The sequence below is a fragment of the Camelus ferus genome, chromosome 31, assembly GCF_009834535.1.
Source record: "Camelus ferus isolate YT-003-E chromosome 31, BCGSAC_Cfer_1.0, whole genome shotgun sequence".
Lineage (NCBI taxonomy): Eukaryota > Metazoa > Chordata > Mammalia > Artiodactyla > Camelidae > Camelus > Camelus ferus.
In genome coordinates this window covers 6590685-6610046 of record NC_045726.1, presented here as the reverse complement: position 1 = coordinate 6610046, position 19362 = coordinate 6590685, and the positions used below count along the sequence as shown (strand labels likewise).

Here is a 19362-nt window from a genome sequence, read left to right as displayed (position 1 = left end):
AGTCATACCTGGACATATACACACTCATTGTCACATTTTTTTCTCTGTGAGCTACCGTAAGATTTTGTGTATATTTCCCTGTGCTATACAGTATAATCTTGTTTATCTATTCTACAGTTTTGAAATCCCAGTCTATCCCTTCCCACCCTTTGCACCCCTGGCAACCACAAGTCTGTATTCCATGTCTATGAGTCTATTTCTGTCCTGTATTTACGCTTTGTTTTTTGTTTGTTTTTGTTTTTGTTTTTGTTTTTGTTTTTTAGATTCCACATAGTAGCAATCTCATATGGTATTTTTCTTTCTCTTTCTGGCTTACTTCACTTAGAATGACATTCTCCAGGAGCATCCATGTTGCTGCAAATGGTGTTATGTTGTCAGTTTTTATGGCTGAGTAGTATTGCATTGTATAAATATACCACATCTTCTTTATCCAGTCACCTGCTGATGGACATTTAGGCTGTTTCCATGTTTTGGCTATTGTAAATAGTGCTGCTATGAACATTGGGGTGCAGGTGTCATCCTGAGAATCCTTTTTAAGCCCCAAGGGCAGAAAAGACTTGCTTTCAAGGTCTCCTCTGCCACTGAGTGACTTGTTTTGTTTTGTTTTAATTGTGGTAAAATATACAGAACATAAAGTTGACAGCTTGAACCAGTTTTAAGTGGCATTAAGTACATTCTCATTGCTCTACAACCATCACCATTGTCCACTTCCAGAACTTTTTCATCTTCTGAAACTGAAATTCTGTCCCCATTAAACACCAGCCGTCCCCATTTCCCCTCCTCTCCGCCCCTGGGAACCCCCATTCTACGTCTGTCTCTGAATTGGACTAGTCTAGGTGCCTGGCACAGGTGGAATTGTACAGTATTTGCCCTTTTGTGTCTGGCTTATTTCACCTAACACGATGCCTCCAAGGTCCATCTGTTGGAGCTTTTGTCAGAATTTCCTTCCTTTTTAAGGCTAAATAATATTACATTGTATGGTTGGACCACATTTTGTTTATGCATTCATCTGAAGATGGACATTTGGTTGTTTCCACTTTTTGGCTGTCATGAACAGTTCTGCTGTGAACACTGTTGTACCAGGGTCCCTGCTTTCAGTTGGTTAGAGGGTATATACCCAAAGGTACAACTGCTGGGTCGTATGGCAATTCTGAGTTTAACTTTTGAGGATCTGCTATATTGTTTCCCACAGAACCTGCACCACTTTATCTTTCCACCAGGAAGGCACAAGGGCCCCAGTTTCTCCAGATCCTTGCCTGCCAGTGAGTCCAGCAGAGGTGCTCGTGGCCCTTGGGCTCTGCCCTTCCTTGTTATGCAGGATTGTCCCACTCTGGGAGGAAGTCGAGCATCTTTGCCCCCCCCCCCCCACCGCGGTTTGCAGATAATGGGATAATGGTTCCCAGTTGTAGTGACACACACCTGGCCCACCCCACACGAGCACACAGCACACTTCCAGTGTGCCCCTCGGGTGGGAAGAAGCTGCAGGGTTAGAACCCCCAGTCTGATGCCTTCACACTTTGTCTCTGGAAACTCAGAATGCTGGAGGAGGCTGGCTTTCCTGTCTTGCTGCCCCATCCTTTCCTTGATTCAGTAAGTAGAGAATGACCTCGTTTAACTGAACAGAAGGGGCAGGAGGAGGGAGGGGAGAGAGAGAGATTAAGATTTCAAAATATTGACTCACTGCACAAGAATTCCTCATCTGGTCCACTTTCTGCTCTTGAGCAACTACAGGTGTTTGTGATCTGTATTTTCTTGTTTGACCAAATCATGTTTTTATATGAAGACTTCGGCTTGCGTACAACACGTCCTTCAAAAAAGCCCATGAGCTGTGTTAACAGAATGAATGCAGTGATGTATATCACTCCTGTCTCTAAAGGAAAACGCACTCCTGGCGTCTTTACTGTCACGCGCCCTGTCGCACTGCCTGTGTCACTTCTGACACCAGATGGCTGGGTTTTCCACACAGCAAGCAATTCTGCGATACCGGCTGGGCCCCCACAGTTTAACTCAGTTCTGATGCTGTCTAGCCGGAGACAGCATCAAGTCCCACAGGTCAAGGGCTCCTCCCTAAAGACAGCCCCCCACCACTTCAGATGCCAGTTGTAAGTCCAGGTTGTCTGTCACCTGTGCTTCTGACCAACCAGCTTTAAATCGGAGGTGCCCACGACCCCTTCCTTAAGTTCAATTAATTTGCTACAGTGGCTCACAGGACTCAGAGAAACAGTTTACTTACTAGATCACTGGTTTGTTATAGAAGAATTTAACTCAGAACAGCCAGAGGGAAGAGACGCACAGGCCAAGGGAAGGGAAAGGGGCGGGGCTCCATCCCGCTCAGGGAGAACCACTCACCGCATCTCCCTGTGTCCCTCGCCCCACAGCTCTCCCAATACCCTCTTCCTGGGTTTTATGGAGGCCTCACTATAGAGGCACGATTGATTAAATCATTCGTTGACCGCTGGTAATTTGACCTCCAGCCCCTCTCCCCTCCCCAGAGGTCAGGGGCGGGACTGAATGTTCCAAACTTCTAATCTTAAGGTTGGTCCCGCCAGCAACCAGCCCACATCCTGAGTGGTTCCTAGAGTCGCCTCAATCACAGAGACTCAGGTGGGGTTGAAGGAGGCTTGTTCTGGATAACGAGACACCCATTTCATCTTCTGGAGAAAAGCTGGAGAGCTCTCTCAGGAACTGATGACGAAAGCCTGAAACTCAGGAGAAAAGATGTGTCTCTGGCTCTTACATAGAAACCCACAAGGGTGTTAGGAGCTTTGTGCCAGGAATAGTAAAGGAAGACCAAATATGTATTTCTTTTTATAAGTCACAATGTCACACTGCCTCTTTTCTGGGGCGTGAGAGTGGTCTAGTGACTCATTTGTGGCTGTAGCTAACCACAGACAGGTCGCCTACATGCAGCTGTGACCTGTCAACTCTCTTGATGGCTTATAATCACAGGTGCCCCCAAGGGGTTTCAGTTAAATAATCATTAAGTGTCATCCCTTAAAGGCAGCGTAATTGTAGACAGTGACCAGTAAATAATCATGAGACTTCACACATCATTACGAGGAGAAGCTCGATGTTCTGAAAACGTAAAGAATTTCTGACTCCTGTTCCTCTTCATTTAAACTTTATGGACCTTTTCAAGTTTTATTTTCCAAACTTTCTAATGTCCACATGGTCTGCTCCCCTAAGTGGTAAAGGCTTTCAAGTCAGAGACCTGGCTACGTTCTAACCAAGGGATTTCCTCTCTGAGTCCGCCTCCTCCCTGACAAATCTCTGGACTTACCCAGCAGTTTCAATTCCTAAAAAGTGGTAACTAATTAAATAATGCCCTTAAAAGGAAAAAACACAAAGTAAAAGCTGCATTCCAATGGAGAGGAAAGGCATTAGCTATGCCTCCCCACTCGGGGGATTGCAGCGAACCCAACAGTCAAGCAACTAGTCTACGAGAAAATATGTAAGAGTTGAATTTATAAAATAATTCAATTTGCAAAATAGAAAATTTTTACAGTGACTAACAATGCCCTGTGGAGTCATAGGTGACACTGGCCTAGCCTGCTGATTCCAGAGCTTCCTCACAGGGACCCTTGCCAACAAAGTCCCTCCGCCCCCTGAGGCTCTAGTCCAGGAGGCTTCGAGAAGAGTCTAAAAGAATTCTAATCCTCCAAGCCGGAAATGCACTGTTTTCTCCCAGATGCATTCAACGTTTATTAAGAACCTACCATGTGTTTGACATCATAGAGGGTGATTTTAATTCTTTGCCTTCAAATAAACTTGGAATTTATTCTCATAAATCAATCAGATGGTTTCTTTTTTCTAACTCAGTCTATACTGCATTTCTTTTTTTAAGCCACTCTTGCAATATTTATACAAAATACTATAAAACACAGATAAATCTATTGTACTAGGAAGCGGATCAGTTGTATGGGCAGAGAAGATGGGGGGACCAGAAAGAAGGGCCAACAGGAATACAGGGAGAACTTTGGAGATGATGTATATGTTCATTATCTTGGTTTTTAAATGTGTTTTATGTTTGTTATCTTGATTTTTGTGATGGTTTTATGGGTGTATATAGCCATTCCTCATTATTCCCAGGGGATTGGCTCTAGGGCCCTCTTCAGATACCAAAATCCGCAAGTTCTCAAGTCCCGAATGTAAAATGCCATAGAACCTACACATTTTGCATATGACCTACCCCCAGTATGCCTTAAACCATCTCAAATGACTTAACAACACCCAGTGCAGTGTACACACTGTGCGACTCCATCTCTCCTGAGCTTCTAACCTCGGCACCCAGGAAGAGTGGACTTTAAGAGCCCTGGGCATAGTCAGCATTATTTCATCACAGGAACCGAGTCGCTGTGTTCCTTTTAAATTTCAAAATATGTATCACATTTTCAGCTTTTATTTCATCATACGTATTTAACCTTCAAAGGTTAAAAATTATCAGATACTTTTTATTTTATCTTAATCTTGCCCTTTGATCTTTGAGGGAAAATGAGTTTAAAGTCTTGTTCACAGAGAATTTATTTCTAATGTCTTATTTCCTAGAGTCCACCGATATTTCATGAGATTTGTTCATTTTAGTCACCTTTTAGTGCTAAACCAAGAACATATCTAACTTTTAAACTATTAAATAAAATTTGCATTCTATTGTTACAAGCTATGTTTGTTTCTAAAAGTTCACACTATGCTAAAAAGTGACAAGTCAAGATGCAGATAATTGCAGATAATTTCATTGAAATCTATTAAAAAGAAATAAAGACAAGAGTCCTAGAGCGTCTTTAATGTAAAACAAAGCCTCATCTCAGTAAGTGACTGTTCATGTGAAGCATATTTAAAACAGAAAATAGTAAGTGATCCAGTTTGGATCTTTGTTTTTTAATTTATTTCGATGGAAAGGTAATTTGTTTTTTGTTTTACTTTTTGTTTGTTTCTTTTTTCTACAGTCTGATCACTTACTCAGCAACCAGAGTCTACCTGACAAATCATTATGACTCAAACACCAAATCACCTGTGAGTTGACCTCAGTCTTTTGGGCTGTGACCGCCAAGAGGGCGGGAGGGGTTGGGCCCCCTGCCCTTGCATCTCCCCGTGACTTGTATCGTGGAATGCTCGTGAGAGATGCTCAGTGTACGTTTCTGTACCAATTAAAAGCCTTGTTACCTTCTGCTCTTATGACAGCTTATACCAGCTGGTAAACATTTATTCCAAAAAAGGGGAAAAAGAAGAGACAGGAAAGGGGCAGACCACTGACATGAGCAGCACCCTTTGTTCTGAACTCTCTGATTCTCTGCCTGGGCCGGGGCACAGGCTCGCCTGTCATTCGTGTGCTGGGGACGTGCACGCAGGCACAGAGCCTGGGGTGACTTAACAAAGCAGCGTGAGTGACAGTATCTGCCACTCATCTGCTCAGTGGCCTTGTTTAGACAATAAAGGCAGCCATGCAAGCCCCCGTGCCCACCTCAGCAGCCGTGAACTCGGAGGGAGCTGGAGGGCTGCTCTTCCCCTCGGTACATGTAAACCCCAAAACGGAGGATCCAGGAGGGGAGGCCACTTTTCCCTCCTTCCTGCAGGTTTGCCTCGTGGGTGTCTGATGCTGAGAGAGCAATTCAACAGATAAAAAGTTATTCTTCACTCTCATTTATACAGCATTCTCCCTCCAGTTAGAAGGCAACTGCTGCTCACATCTAAAAATACCTAATTCCAGCAGGGAGTTTATTGCATTTGCTTCCCATCAAAACAAGATCCTCAATACATGAAATCTGAGGTCTTGCCAGCGTAATGGATTCCTTATAATTTTTAAATAGCACATATTATTTTAATGCTTCACCCAGTTGGAAGGTTATTGAGGGATAAATTGGCAGTCTCTATTTTCTTTTGAAAAAGCATATTCATAAAAATGAAGTGTTCTGCATTTATTTTATATTATTATTTTGGCAGATTTATTTTTATGACCAATTCTGAGTCCATTATATTGTCTGAGTTCTAAAAAGATTTAGTTGATTACAAAAAAGTTTATTTTAAAATTTGCTTTGCTGTTTTCTTTCTCTGGCTAACTCCTGGGTCTTTTAATGCTTACTATTTAAAGGACCTAATTTATTTTTCATGGCCCATCACCAATATCCGAGACAGTATCCAGTTTCTTAATTCTGAACTTGGCCTTGAGTGACTTCCAAAGTAAATGAAATGAAAATACTTTGGGCCGTCGTTGTGTACACACAGTGGCAAGAGTAACTTCAAGTTACATGGATCACCACACTGGGGACACGTCCGAGCCTCTGCTGCGTGTGCACCCACACGGGGGGCGTCTGCTTGCTTCACTTTGGATAAAGCAAGGTATTTTGAGCACCTACTCTCAGCAAAACACGGGGCTGAAAACCCAAAGGTGGGTCAGGCTCAGTGCCCGCGCCAGTGGTCCTCGTTGGAGTGGGGTCTGAACTGTGGGGCTCCTGCCCCCTCTGCCTCAGGGGCACAGAGCCCTCCTGTTGTGGCTGTGTTTCAGGAGACAGGGTTTGGTTCTTGTCCGATGCGTCTGTCTTCCTATCAGTGTGTTCCCTAATCTTTTAAAATCAAGACAAGTGGAGGGGTACCGTTTAAAGGTCAGAGTTTGACGCAGCATGGAGGAGTTTTAAACTGGAAAGTGCTGTATATTCCCGAAGGGCCGTTGGACGGTCTCTGTTCCCACACCTGACGCAGGACAGTGCCGTGCGTGTGACTTCTGGGTTTGCTGTTAACATGCACACTGTGCCATTCGCTTCTTGTGCGCGCGCCTTTGTGTACATTTTGAGAAATGCGCAGAGTCAGGACACAGAACAAACCATCCAAAAGCTGCCTCTACTGCCCTCTGTGGGCCCCCCATCCCACCCAGGAACCCCTGGCAACTACCTCCTGTTCTTTCTCTATTATTTTATCTGCAAAAAGTTTGTGGTCATCGGTAGGCTTCAAAACACGGAGGCATTCACTTACAAGCCGTGCTTTGTGTCATTGGTGAGCTCGGCTGCCCACTGTCAAGATCTCTTCCTGATGCCTGTCCATTGAAAAAGGCAGAGCCTTGAAATACTTCTGAGGACCTGAGATGCTGCCTCCTTTTGGGTGGTGAGGACGTCAGCTGCAGGGAGACCAGAGGGCTCCAGGCAGTTGTCGCCTCTGGTGGGAGCTAGCTCTGGGACCAGCTCTTCAGGCAGGGCAGGGGCCCTTCTCACCTCCCTCAAGCATCTGGTGTTGTCCACACCCAGCCATGTGTTTGGCACATAGTAAACGTGCAGTAAAGGCTTTCATCAGTGCATGGATAAATGGGTGGGTTTTATGGGCCTTTTGACCTAAAATATGTAGGGAGACACTTTGATTTACCATCTAGACATCATTGTACTATTATTTTACAATAATTCTATTTCTGCAAAGCCTTGTTTGTCTTTAGGTCCAATTACTCGGTGAGAAATCTCTTCACTCCCCACACTCATAATTAAAGAGCATGTTCTTTTTTAGATGCTTTCAGAATGTTCTCATCCAAGAACTCCCAAGGCCTACCGGCTTGGCCGAATTGATGTGACCCAGCTTCACTGGAACAGATGAACACGTGTAGCTTTTAGAATTCAGATGGAATGGAATAGGGAGCAGATTAAGTCAGCCTAGAGATCCTGAACCTTGGAGGACCATTTTAATATGCATGTTTGAATACTGATACTTAGCTCCAGCCTGGAGGGGTTACAAGAATTATGGGCAAATGTCCAAGTTATCATCTTTCCTAAATTGTTGGCAAAGTCCTCCCAAAAGAATCCAAGACAAACAATCTGGCCTTGGGTGACTAGCCATTTTTGTCAACAAATTTGGTCTTTTCCACCCCCCACCCCCAACATTCACACGAACCCAAAAGGCAGCAGTTGGCGAGTCAAAGGTCACGGCTGTGCACCTGGCCCGCTTGTCTCCAGGGTGGATTCACTGACTGTTAATCTTGTGTCTGAAGTAGTCATTTAGCTTGAATTCTCGTGATTTTATTTGCACAATAGAAAAATGTCTAGATTCTCGACCGATGCCCGAAACTGGATGATGCGTTTCCTTAGTACAATAGGAAAATATCTTTCGTCAGGAGACTATTTACTCTCATCCAGACAAAGGAGAACGGAGGAAATTAACTTGATAAATTATAATTAAGAAAGATGCATTTTCTTTAAAAATATTGCTTCAATTCATTGTATATTCCACGAGACATTTTTTGTTAATCCAAACGATCTGGAAAATTCCCAGCTTTCTACTTTTCATGTATAGATACGTATGTCCTCTGTTGTATTAATATCAGGCCCAGACTTGGAAGAAGGGGGAGAACTCATAGCTGATATCATTCAGAAACTAGAGAAACTAGTTTAGAGCCAAGTTCATTTTCTTTCCTGTGACCTTCGTGGTGAAGGTGGCTATGTCAAGTTTGTGAATCAAATAGAATATTGGCATATTTTGCCTTAAATGAAGTAAATGAACATAATAACATTTCAGAATTATAAAAATCTACATTTTAAATCTACTGTAGTTGTCAAATTGATACTCACTTTTATAATTCACAGCATACTATTTGCTACATTTGTATAGTTTTGCATATTAATTCCATTATTTTGTCAAATATTACATGGATGAATGCTAAAATTTTCTTTCTAGACGAATTCCCTATTTCAGGTACTGGGGGAGGGGACTGAGTTAAGCACTTGTCCTGCTTTATTGGTTTTTTCCGTTCTCCCTCAGTGAGTGTCTTGCACCAGACCTCGCGTTGCCTTCCGGTTGGAGTCCTGGCCGCCCTCACACCAGCTCTGAGCTGCTCCCGAAACTGTATACAGTTCCGATCCTTGGTTCCCCATCTGACTCTGTCTCCCCACCTGGAAGATCACAGAAAAACGTGCACAGTAATGAAAGGGCTTGGAGGTTCCTCTCTCTGCCGGACTGCACGGTTGCTGGGAAATGCTCCTTGGATTCCCTTCCTAGGATGGAATGTAATGTATTCCAGCTGACGCTGTTCAAGGCAGGCAAATAGACCATGATTAACTTGATAAATGACTCCCAGCTTAGCCCTGCTGCCTGGGAAGTTCCCTCTGAGCACAGCATGTAGGGCTAGTTCACGCACCAAGTGAAAGGAAATCCGTTCTGTTTGACCACGAGCGTGGCGTGCTGAGTTTCACGAGGTTTTCTCCTCCTCCTCCACCTCCTCCTCCTCTTCTCTTTCTGACCTGTCTCCTCACAACCTCTTTTTTTTTTAACTTCAGATTGGCAATTTCATCCATCAGTGTTCTTTAAACAAGAGGAAAGGGGCCTGGCTCTAAGCTAGCGCCAGGTCTCCCCTGTCACCGACCTTCCTGTCTGTTCAAAAGGAGGTCTTGAGGAAAAGCACACCCCTGTCACATCTAGGAGGACAGACAGTTCACCCCGCACGCAGCAGGCAAGGTCAGGGCGCTGTGCGTGTTGTCTGTGTACACACACACCGCGACACTCACACCGCACTGACCCCTCCCCCCCCACATCCACGCATAAACCGCACACACACACTACAAACACACACACCACACATGACACACGCACACCACGGACACCACCCCCCCCACCCACACACACATACACATCGCACTCACGTACCAGGCACTCACACCACACACACACAGCACACACGTGCCACGTGTACCTACCATACACATCACACACACAAATATACATCATGGTAAAATATATATTAATGATAGAAGGAGAACTGGGTCATCTTCAGATATTTTCCATAAAACGTCTAGATGGTTGAGACCCAGATGATTTTTGTTTAATTATCCAGGTCAGCTCAGTTTTCCTCATCTAGTGTTTAGATGTGTGTGCAGATGCAGTCTGCATGGAGAAGAGGTTTGCGATTATTACAAGATCACTTGGAAGCCCCATTCCCCAGCAGCGCCCCCTTCCCCCAACCGAAAAGGAAGATTCTCAAAAAGTTGTCCATTTGTTTGACCACATTTATGACCACAATCTGGTCATAAACGTTGCCTGAGTCAGCATTTTCTCCACTCCGCCCTTTTAATTCTGGCCCTGCTGCCTCTTGTGTGCGATACCACCAGCTCTGTTCTTTTGCCTTTTTTTTTTTTTTTAATCTGCTGGTCAAACGCTAACCTCGTGTCCTCCCTGCCCACTTGGCTCGCCCTTCCCTGTTCTCTGGGCTCCTCAGGGTCCACTGTCACTGGTCTCTCACGGGGTCGACAAGCCAAAAAGCTCCATTAGTGTAAACACAGCATCACAGAATGTTAGAACTTAGCGAGCGCGGAGGAAATGGAAGCCCACACAGGCTGACGGGCTTGCTTGGAGTTAATGAGCAGGAGGTCATTCTGTGCGGTCCTGTCCACTGAGTCTCAGACCAGCTCCCTTTCGTCCAAGGTGTCTCTGTTCATGGGCATGAAACCATCCCTATTATTGCCATCAGACACAGCCAGTAGGAGGCTGTGTTCCAGGAGCACACGTTTGTGGGAACTCTCAGGCTCCAGAAGGAGCCTCGGCCCGCCCTTGCACCCCAGGGCTAGTCCACGCGCCTTCCTCGGAGCAGAGGGCAGAGTCTGTCAAGGCAAAGGGCAAGGTCAGCCTTGCCCAGCATTCAGACACGTCCACTCAGCATCCTGTTTTCTTCTCTTCGTGTCACTTCTTACCAGCAGCAGTGACTGCATGTTCTTGTTTGACCACAAACCTACTGCTCAGGGCAGACACCGGAGCAAACTCCCCATGAGGGGGGCCTTGTCCGTGAAGGGCAGGGAGGCCGAGGGCCGAGGATCTGGAACAGTGTTAGCTGGATGACAACTCGCGATGGAATACGTCCAGACTCCTGGGCAGCAGGGGGTCATAAATCATTACTACGACTTTATTGAGGAGATGAGGCCACAGAGCCGACAGACTGGGTCTTGGACTAAGCCCTTGCTGTCTAGGGTGGAAGCCACTGGCCTCGTATAGTGAGCTTGAGCTTGCTGAGCACTTGAAGTGTGGTTTGTCTGAGCTGAGACACGCTGCCCGTGCAAAACGCACACACGCTGGGAAGATGAGCACAGAACATGGGAAACAGTTCACGAATAATTTTGTATCAGTTATACTGAAATGTTAGCAGCATATTGGGTTAAATATAACATTAAAATTAATTTCACCCTTTTTTTCACAATTTTGTTAAGGCTACTAAGACATTTAAAATTATATATCTGACTTCCATTAAAATTTTCATGGGACAAGTACAGGACTAAACAGTACCCAACTTCTGTTTCCCTTGACTGGACTGTCATGCTCCTAAATTCCCCCGAAACAGGCTCGGGGGGCCGCACGCCCCCGTACACCCCCGCCCCCTAATAGCCCTACTAGGTGCACTTTCAACTCTGTGCTCAGGTCAACTCAGTGAGTCCGGCCGTCCTCGGGGCAGTGAGGGACCCTGAAATCCCTGCTCCCACTTAGAGAACTCAGAGGGGATTCCACTCTCAGCCCAGTGAAGGCCTGTCTGCAGAGGACACTTGTGCCCTGGCAGGTAACTCCACGGCCAGGGCCACCCACGGCCCCCTGGATTTAGAAACACAGACCTATACAAATGGAACGCTTTCCCTTGGGGAACAAGTTTCTTCCAAGGAGACAGGGAGCGGATCCTGGAGGGGGGTGCAAGGGGAGCAGGGGGACAGCGGGACACAAATACAGGGTGGGCAGGATCTACGAATCGATCGGTCCAGTAGTGTAGGTGTGACTCTCATGCGTCCTTAGCAACTGCAAGATTCTGATCGCACGTGTGTCTGAAATACTGTGCGTGGCAAGGGCTTGTCCGTAAAACCTGAGTTAAGGATGTGGAATTGGAGACTTCCTGGCAATCTGATAGCCCTGAGTGCAGGCCTTGCTGGCCCACGTGTGGGAGGATGGACACCTCGCTGGGAAGTGGGCATCCCCAACAGCAACTTCCTCTGCCTTCTGTCTCCTTTCATCTGCAGTCTTAGCTGTTCACACACACCTGCTAGGCCTGGGGACACAGAGCTGCCACCCGTGACCTCTGCAGCTTTCGTGAGAGAAGCTTACAAGTGAGTGGACATCTGTTAACACGAAGAGTTTGCTTTAATGTGATGAAGCAACACACAAGGTGAATGACAGCAGTATTTACACGTGAGTGTGCACACGCCTGTGTGTTCTAGGCAAAGGCAGACGACCAGCGGAGCACGGCAGCTGGCAGGGGGCACTTCCCGGGAGATAGCGCGGAGGGTGCTGTGATTTTTTTGAGGCCAAATCAGACCTCCAGATTCACCAAAACTAAACTGGTCCACCTACGTATCTGTAAGTGTGTGTCTATAAATGTGTCCTTTGGGGTGTCACCTGCTCACCCACGTGAGCGCCAGCACCAGGCAGGCTGCGGCTCAGTGCACGTTGTGAGCGGAAGTTGTGAAGGTTTATGAGGATGCTCTGCTTTGGGATCAAAGCCGCATCCCCAGAATCACAGAGTCCTACGGGCGAAAGGCTTCTGTCCGCAGATGCTGGCGTCTTCCTGCAGTGTTCTTCCCGGCTGCGCTGTCAGGGCTGGAATGTCCTCAGTGACAGAGAACTCAGTCCTTTCTTAGGAGATGTTAGAAGGCACTCCCTTCTCACCCCACCGCCTTTCAGCTTAAATCTGTTTGCATGGTCTGCACCCTTTCCCTGTGGTTTCTGCCTCCCTTGCCCCCGGAAAACCTTCCTTTCGACAACCTCCAGAGTGTTTGGACAGCGAGCGTGCTCTCTTCTCCTGTCCATGTGAATCCTGGTCCTTTGTCCCCTTACCAACTTGTCTGACTGCGCCTCCAGGGATGTGTCACATCTGGTGCTCATACTGCCCTGAGGTGCGGTGCCCACAGTCAGACACAGCACACTGGGGCATCGGGTGTGCTCATTTCCATCAATAATTTGGCACTTTGATGGCTTTTCTCACTTGAGGCAGACTGCTTCTCTCGGCGTGAGCCCTCAACTGGCCCTCAGTTCTCCTTGAAGGCAGACACAGGTCCCTGCTGTGGAAACTTCCAGGCTCACTTCTGGGGACAGTTTAATGATGGATTTGAGTCAGGCCAGAGGGGCCTCACTCTTTTGCCAAGTGCAGTGGTTCCCAAACAGTGGTCCACACGTTGGTACCCTTTCTTGGACACCTGGTGTCTCTTCCCCGTTCATGGATGTTCTGGGTCAAGTCTTTCCCTCCCGGGGAGGCCCAGGGACCCCGGTGGGTCTCAGCACTGATCTGTCGGCCCTCCTCACCACAACCTCCTTGTGCACCAGCCACCCTCAGTTCAGACTCTTCTCCAAGAATATCTGATAAGGAGTCACTCAGCGGTAAAGTAGCCAATAAAATTCTCAAGGCTTCCCTGTTCAACACAGTTTGCAGTTCCTCCTGTAGGAGATTTTAAGGTGAAGGCACCATCAAGAGGCCCTTTCACCATCCTTCCTAACCTTCAGCTGGGGGACCTCTGGAGCCTGGGGGGCTGGGTCTGCTAAAGACAGAGACACGACGGCTTTGTGGCAAGGCAAGCTGTGAGCTGGGAGGCCCATACACACACCCCCGCCACAGGCGCCCCACGTGCACGCCGCAGGAAGGCCTTACCCCTCGGGTGTTTCCAGCCACGCTTGCCTCCAGGGATAACCGCAGTGTCAGCAGTGTCACCCTTGACTACAAGGGACAGCAGTGACGCAGCTCAGGGCCCTTTGAATTCGAAGATAGCTTTGTTAACTTCTGCGGCTGCCAGATTTTCATTGTCGATTGTCGACAGAGCTTCTCAAGTTATTTACGCCTGTGGTGACTTGCCTTCAATCAGCCCCCTCTTTTTGCCTCTTCTCTGTGACTCGTCAGAATGAGAGGGAGCCTGTTGTCAGCAGGGACCTGTCCTCCATCGCCCGAACCATCCCGGAAACATGCGCTCCCAGACGTGGGCTCGAGGCCTCTCGCTCTGTTACCCCCCCAGCTCCGGCCGGTCACCGTGGTTCCCGGGGGAACTTATCAGTGGCACGAAATGCTATCTCATCCTTCAATTCTGGAAACTCTGAAAGCCTTCCAACGTAACAAATCACTCCAGAGGATTCCTGAAAGGCCCAGTCCCAACCCGCCAGCAAGGATTTTTGAAGACCCTGCACAAGGAGGCTATTGTATGCGTGCACAAACAGATGACACAATCCCAGGCTTCCATGCTATCCGCCAAGTCCAACTACCGCGGAGCAGCTGCGCACGCTGGAAAGGATGCCAGGCACCACCAGAGATCCATAAATCAGCCCCAGCCTACTTGCATCCAATTAAGAGAGCCAAGTAAGAAAAAGTCCATAAATTAAGATGTGTCCAGCACAGAGATGACATCGCCTTTCCTCTCCAGATGCAGAAATAAATAACAATAAAAATAAGTCTTCAGCTTGCTGAGGTTTCTTTTTGAGGGACATGAGTTTCTCAGCACGTCAAAGCCTGGCGGGAAACCTTGTTCTGTGGAGGGTCACGTGGGGCTGGACCGTTTGTCTTGCTAGAAGTCGTAGGCAAAAGAGAAGTGATGACTCAAGTGAAAGGCAGTTGCTCTTTGAGAGGAGTGATGGGTGAGCCGGCAACCCAGGCTCACAGGGAAAATCATCCCCGGGCTGTGCGTTCGGGGCCCCATCCCCGTGCAGTGATTCCCTTTGTTCTGGCTTGTTCACCTGCAGGACCACAACACGCAGCCGAGGGCAGGTGGCTGGGCCCACAGAGGCATCCATCCAGCTTTGCTTGGCCTTGGGTGGATCGGCTTGGCTGGAGAAGCCGGGTCAAACCAGAACGAAGGGGGCTGCATTATTATACAGTTGGGTTACTTTGTGGACAGTGACACAGCACCCCAGTTGGCCCGGGTCTGCAGGGGTTCCGGAGATGCGTGAGTTTTAGTGCCAAAATGAGGAGCATCTTGGGCAAAATGGGATGAGTTGGTCACCCTGGCAGGAGACTGAGCTCTAGGCTGTTTAGGAAAACGGAATCACCCATGAATCTAAACAAGCTGGTAATTCTCGGCTTCTCGTTAGTGGGATGATAAGTCAACATGGACAATCCAGTCCCCAACCAACAGGATGTGGAATGTCGTAGACCGGTTAACTGGACCTTTGCTTCATACTCAGCATTGTGCTAGGCACTGAGTAGATCTACAAAGGAAACTGCAATTTATTCCTCACTTTCTTTTAATTTGCCAAGTAAATCTGTGCCCGTTCCTAAAGGATATTGCAATCCATAGACAGTCTTGCTTTTATATGGCGACAGGGGTATGGTGGGTAGGGGGTAGCTCTCGGGGCTCCCAGATGCAGGTGGCCCCACCGCCCTCCCCAGCAGCTCTCAAGGTCACTGACAACAACCACACAAACTGTTCGCTTCAGCTGGCAGAGGAGGGAGGAGAGAGAATGCTGTATCTTTAGGGAGATAAGAGATTGATGTCTTCTGTGGCTGACTCTTTGTAGACAGTTCTTCAGTGGGCACCCCAAAGAATGTCCTTCGACTAAGCATAGAGCCTTCTAAGGGAAGTACCAGGAAGAAATACATTCATTTGATTTTGAAAAGTTTCTTTATTTAAAAATCTCACTGTCTTACACTCAGGCATATGAAATCCTCACACACAGATATTAAAAGGAAAACGTGACGTTCCTCTGGCCACCGCCGCTCAGAAGGTAGATGTATGCTCTGTGGCCAGAACTGAAATTTTCTTCTTCCTGATTTTAGAAGCAGAACTCTCTTATTGTAAAAGACATGGGATTCTATGAAAATAAAACTTGAACTATATAAGTTATTATTACTTTGTAGTGTTTCATCCCATTCTTTTTCTGTGTATATATATTTTTCCCATAGTTGGAATCACTGCGTGTCCATTTCAGTATTCTGCTTTTTACCCCTTGACATTGTATTTCCAGTATTTTCATGTTTTACTGTGTATACTTCCAAGTCAGTGGTTCTGGAACCCTTCACATTCTCAAAAATTACTGAGTAATCAGAAGAGGTTTTGTTTATGTTGGTTTTATCTACTGATAATAACCATATTAGAAATTAAAAGGGAGAAATTTTAAAACTATACTTACTATTCACTTCATGTTAACAATATTCTTTATGAAAAATAACTATATATATATTTAAAAATCAGAGAGAAGCGTGGTATTGTTTTAACACTTTTGCAAATTTCCTTAATGCCTGACTTCATGGAAGGCAGCTGGATTCTCATATCTTCTTGTGCAATAAATCCATTATGATATGTTACTTGGGTGAAATATGGGAAGAAAATCCACCCTCAGTTAGGTATATCCTTAGAAAAGGGAGGAGTATTTTGACAGCTGTCCCAGATCACAGCAGGTCTTCCACTCCAGCTCTGTGCCATGACTAGACAAGTGGCCGTCACGTCAAGGTGACGGCATGTGATTCTAAAACCCTGCAGCGCTGTTTACAATAGTCAAGACATGGAAACAACCTAAATGTCCAATGACAGATGACTGGATAAAGAAGATGTGGTATATTTATACAATGGAGTACTACTCAGCCATAAAAAAGAATAAAATAATTTCATTTGCAGCAACATGGATGGATCCAGGAGATTGTCATTCTAAGTTAAGTAAGCCAGAAAGAGAAAGAAAAATACCATATGATATCACTCTTGTGTGGAATCTAAAAGAAGAAAAAAGACACTAATGAACTCATCTACAAAACAGAAACAGACTCGCATAGTAAACAATTTTATGGTTACTGGGGGGTGGAGGAGGGAAAGTAGTGGGAAGGGATACATTTGGGAGTTTGAGATTTGTAAATATTAACTACTATATATAAAAATAAATTAATAAATTTCTGCTATATGGCACAGGGAACCATATTCAATATCTTGTAATCACCTTTAATGAAAAAGAATATGAAAATGAATATATGGGACATTGTGCTGTACACCAGAAATTGACACATTGTAACTGACTGTACTTCAGTTAAAAATAAATAAATAAATAAAACCCTGCAGTGGACGATTTTGTTCCTCCCAAATGCAGACCCATTTCATGGTACATTATCCTAAAACTCACAGTGATTAGTAACACCATCGACTCATCAGAAACGCCTCCAGTATTTAGAAGCTATCAAGTTCACAGTGGCAGACACAAATTTTTCAAAATTGAAATTTTCCCTTGAAAGCACACTTTTTTTCCCTGGCAACATTCCTTCATGGAACTGGCTCATTTGGGTCATTTTAGAGAAAGTGTCTGCCAAAACTCAGTCTGAATAACCAGAGTCTGTCTTTCAAGTGAAAATAGCATTTAATGAAAAAGGAGGCTCCTTAAGCTTGTAACGCAGACAACGACCCACGCGCTGGCCCTTGTAGGAGGACTTCACTTGCGGCCGGAGTGCTTTATGTGCGGGGCCCGCTTTGTCTCATGGAATATTAAAAAGCATGCAGACCCAGGGTTGAAACTGAACAAAAGTAATCATTTCCTCTAATTCCTCAGGAACATGCCTCATGAAAACGGGCTTTGTTCTGGTTCCCTGGGCGCGTGGCATTGGACAGCGCCACGACCGCTCACTGTCAGTGCCTGGCGTCAGCCGTGAAAATGGCAGACAACGTCTGGGCATTGTCAGAGCCCCACAGATCCTCTGAAATACGGTGTTTAGATGGGCTATGGCGTAACACAGAGAAGAGAATGAACACCTGTGTCCCCTGAGGCATGAACGGAGGGCTATTATTTTTACTTCAGCATTAAAAAAATAATAATCCTGTATGACTTTTTAGTCAATAAAGTGAAAAAATAAATGGGCCTAGAAGTGTCTCCATTAAAAAATCCGGAAGGGAAGGCAGGCTTGAGTGATGTCTCAAGAATTTACCTTGAGTGGGCCCAAGTGTCCTTGAAAGTCTCCTCAAAGAGTCTCATGAAGTGTCCCCTCAAACTCCCAGTGGATTCTGTGACCTGCAGGAGTGTGCACCATGTGGGAATTACGGAAGTGTAAGACAAGAACTTCATGTGACACATATTCACGTGAATTTGAATTCAGATCAACTGACCCTCCGCTGTTCTAGTCGTCAGTTTACATGCATGGCCAAAATGCCTTTACATAAATACGTCATGTGTGTTTGACTCAATAGGGCGTTTTTTATCATTTCTGTAAAAAGTTGGGCACTGTGTTCTTGATCAGAAATGTAATGTAAAGTATATAATTTTTCCCCAAGGAGAAGCCATTTCAACTTACATCAGTTTAACATCATCTTAACATTTCAAGAATATAACGGTATCAGTTAGTTTGCTCTTTGCCAGGAAAAGGTCTGACTAGCTAACAGGAGATGGACATTGATTAATTTGCAATGTTCAGCAACCGGAGCAGAGTGGGCTCTGGGCAAGATGTGTCAGGGCCTCTCTCCTCTCAGATTCTCTCAGCCTGGTCCTCCTGCCAGGGCTGGACTGCCCTCAGCCATCACGGTCCCTAGCATGATGACAGAAAGGTCCAGAGGAAAACCAGGACAGAGTCTTAGAATCAATGAAGCCTTTCCCAGAGGCCTGCACCAGATGTCCCCTCCTGCTACCTGCCCAGGAGGAGGTCACACACACACGCCTGCCTGCCTGGTCTGGCCACTAACCAGGGAAATGGGATGACCAGCATTATTCAGACCAGCAATCCTCAAACTATGGTCCAGGGCCACATCTGGCCCCCAGCGTGTTTTGTCAATAAAGTTTTATTGTAACTCAGCCACACGCATTCACCTGTGGCTTGTCTCTGGCTGCTTTCTCGCAGAGGAGTGCTGTTACAGCAGAGACCCCATGGCTCATGAAGCCTGAGACGTGTCCTGTCCGGCTGTCTTAGTCTGTTTTGCTGCTTTAACAAAATACCATCAGCTGGGAGGCTGGTTAACGACAGGCACTTCTCACAGTTGTGGGGGCTGAGAAGTCCAAGATCAAGGTGCTGGTGGGCTCAGTGTCCAGTGAGGACCCACTTCCTGGCTCAGAGACGGCCACCTTTTCCCTCCGTCACGTGGCAGAAGGGGCAAGGGAGCCCTCCCGGGGCCTCTCGTCCAAGGGCACCAGGCCCACTGGTGAGGGCTCTGCCTCGAGACCCAGTCACCTCCCAGAGTCCTCATCTCCAAATAGCATCACTCGGGCATCAGGTTTCAACATCTGAATTTGGGGGAGATGCAGACATTCAAACCAAACACCCTGGGCCTTGACAGAAAATATTTGCTGACCCTGAGTGCAGAGAGATGAGGACAGGTCTCCCCCGGTGAGGCTCCAGACAGCGCAGCTCCAAAAACAAGCTCTCTGTCCTCGAAATGCAGAGAGGATGCTCATGGGGCATCACCACACTTCTCGGAATGTACCAGCTATGCAAAGAAGGCTACCAGGGCTGAGAGTCCAGAGGGGAAAGTCACCAGCAAACGCAAAGCAAGACAA

The 19362-nt window shown here is 46.5% G+C and overlaps 1 protein-coding gene across 6 annotated transcripts in view; it reads left to right on the top strand.

Annotated features, from left to right (window-relative positions):
* Nucleotides 1–19362, top strand: part of LOC106730902 — a 73846-nt gene that overhangs the window by 37272 nt on the left and 17212 nt on the right. The window contains exon 4 of one of the 6 annotated variants that reach the window (XR_004316415.1): nucleotides 4944–5649. The exons of the other annotated variants lie outside the window; for them this stretch is intronic. The gene's annotated coding sequence lies outside the window, so the exon portion shown is untranslated. Of the gene's footprint in view, nucleotides 1–4943; nucleotides 5650–19362 lie in introns of those variants that run through there. 6 annotated transcript variants of the gene reach the window in all.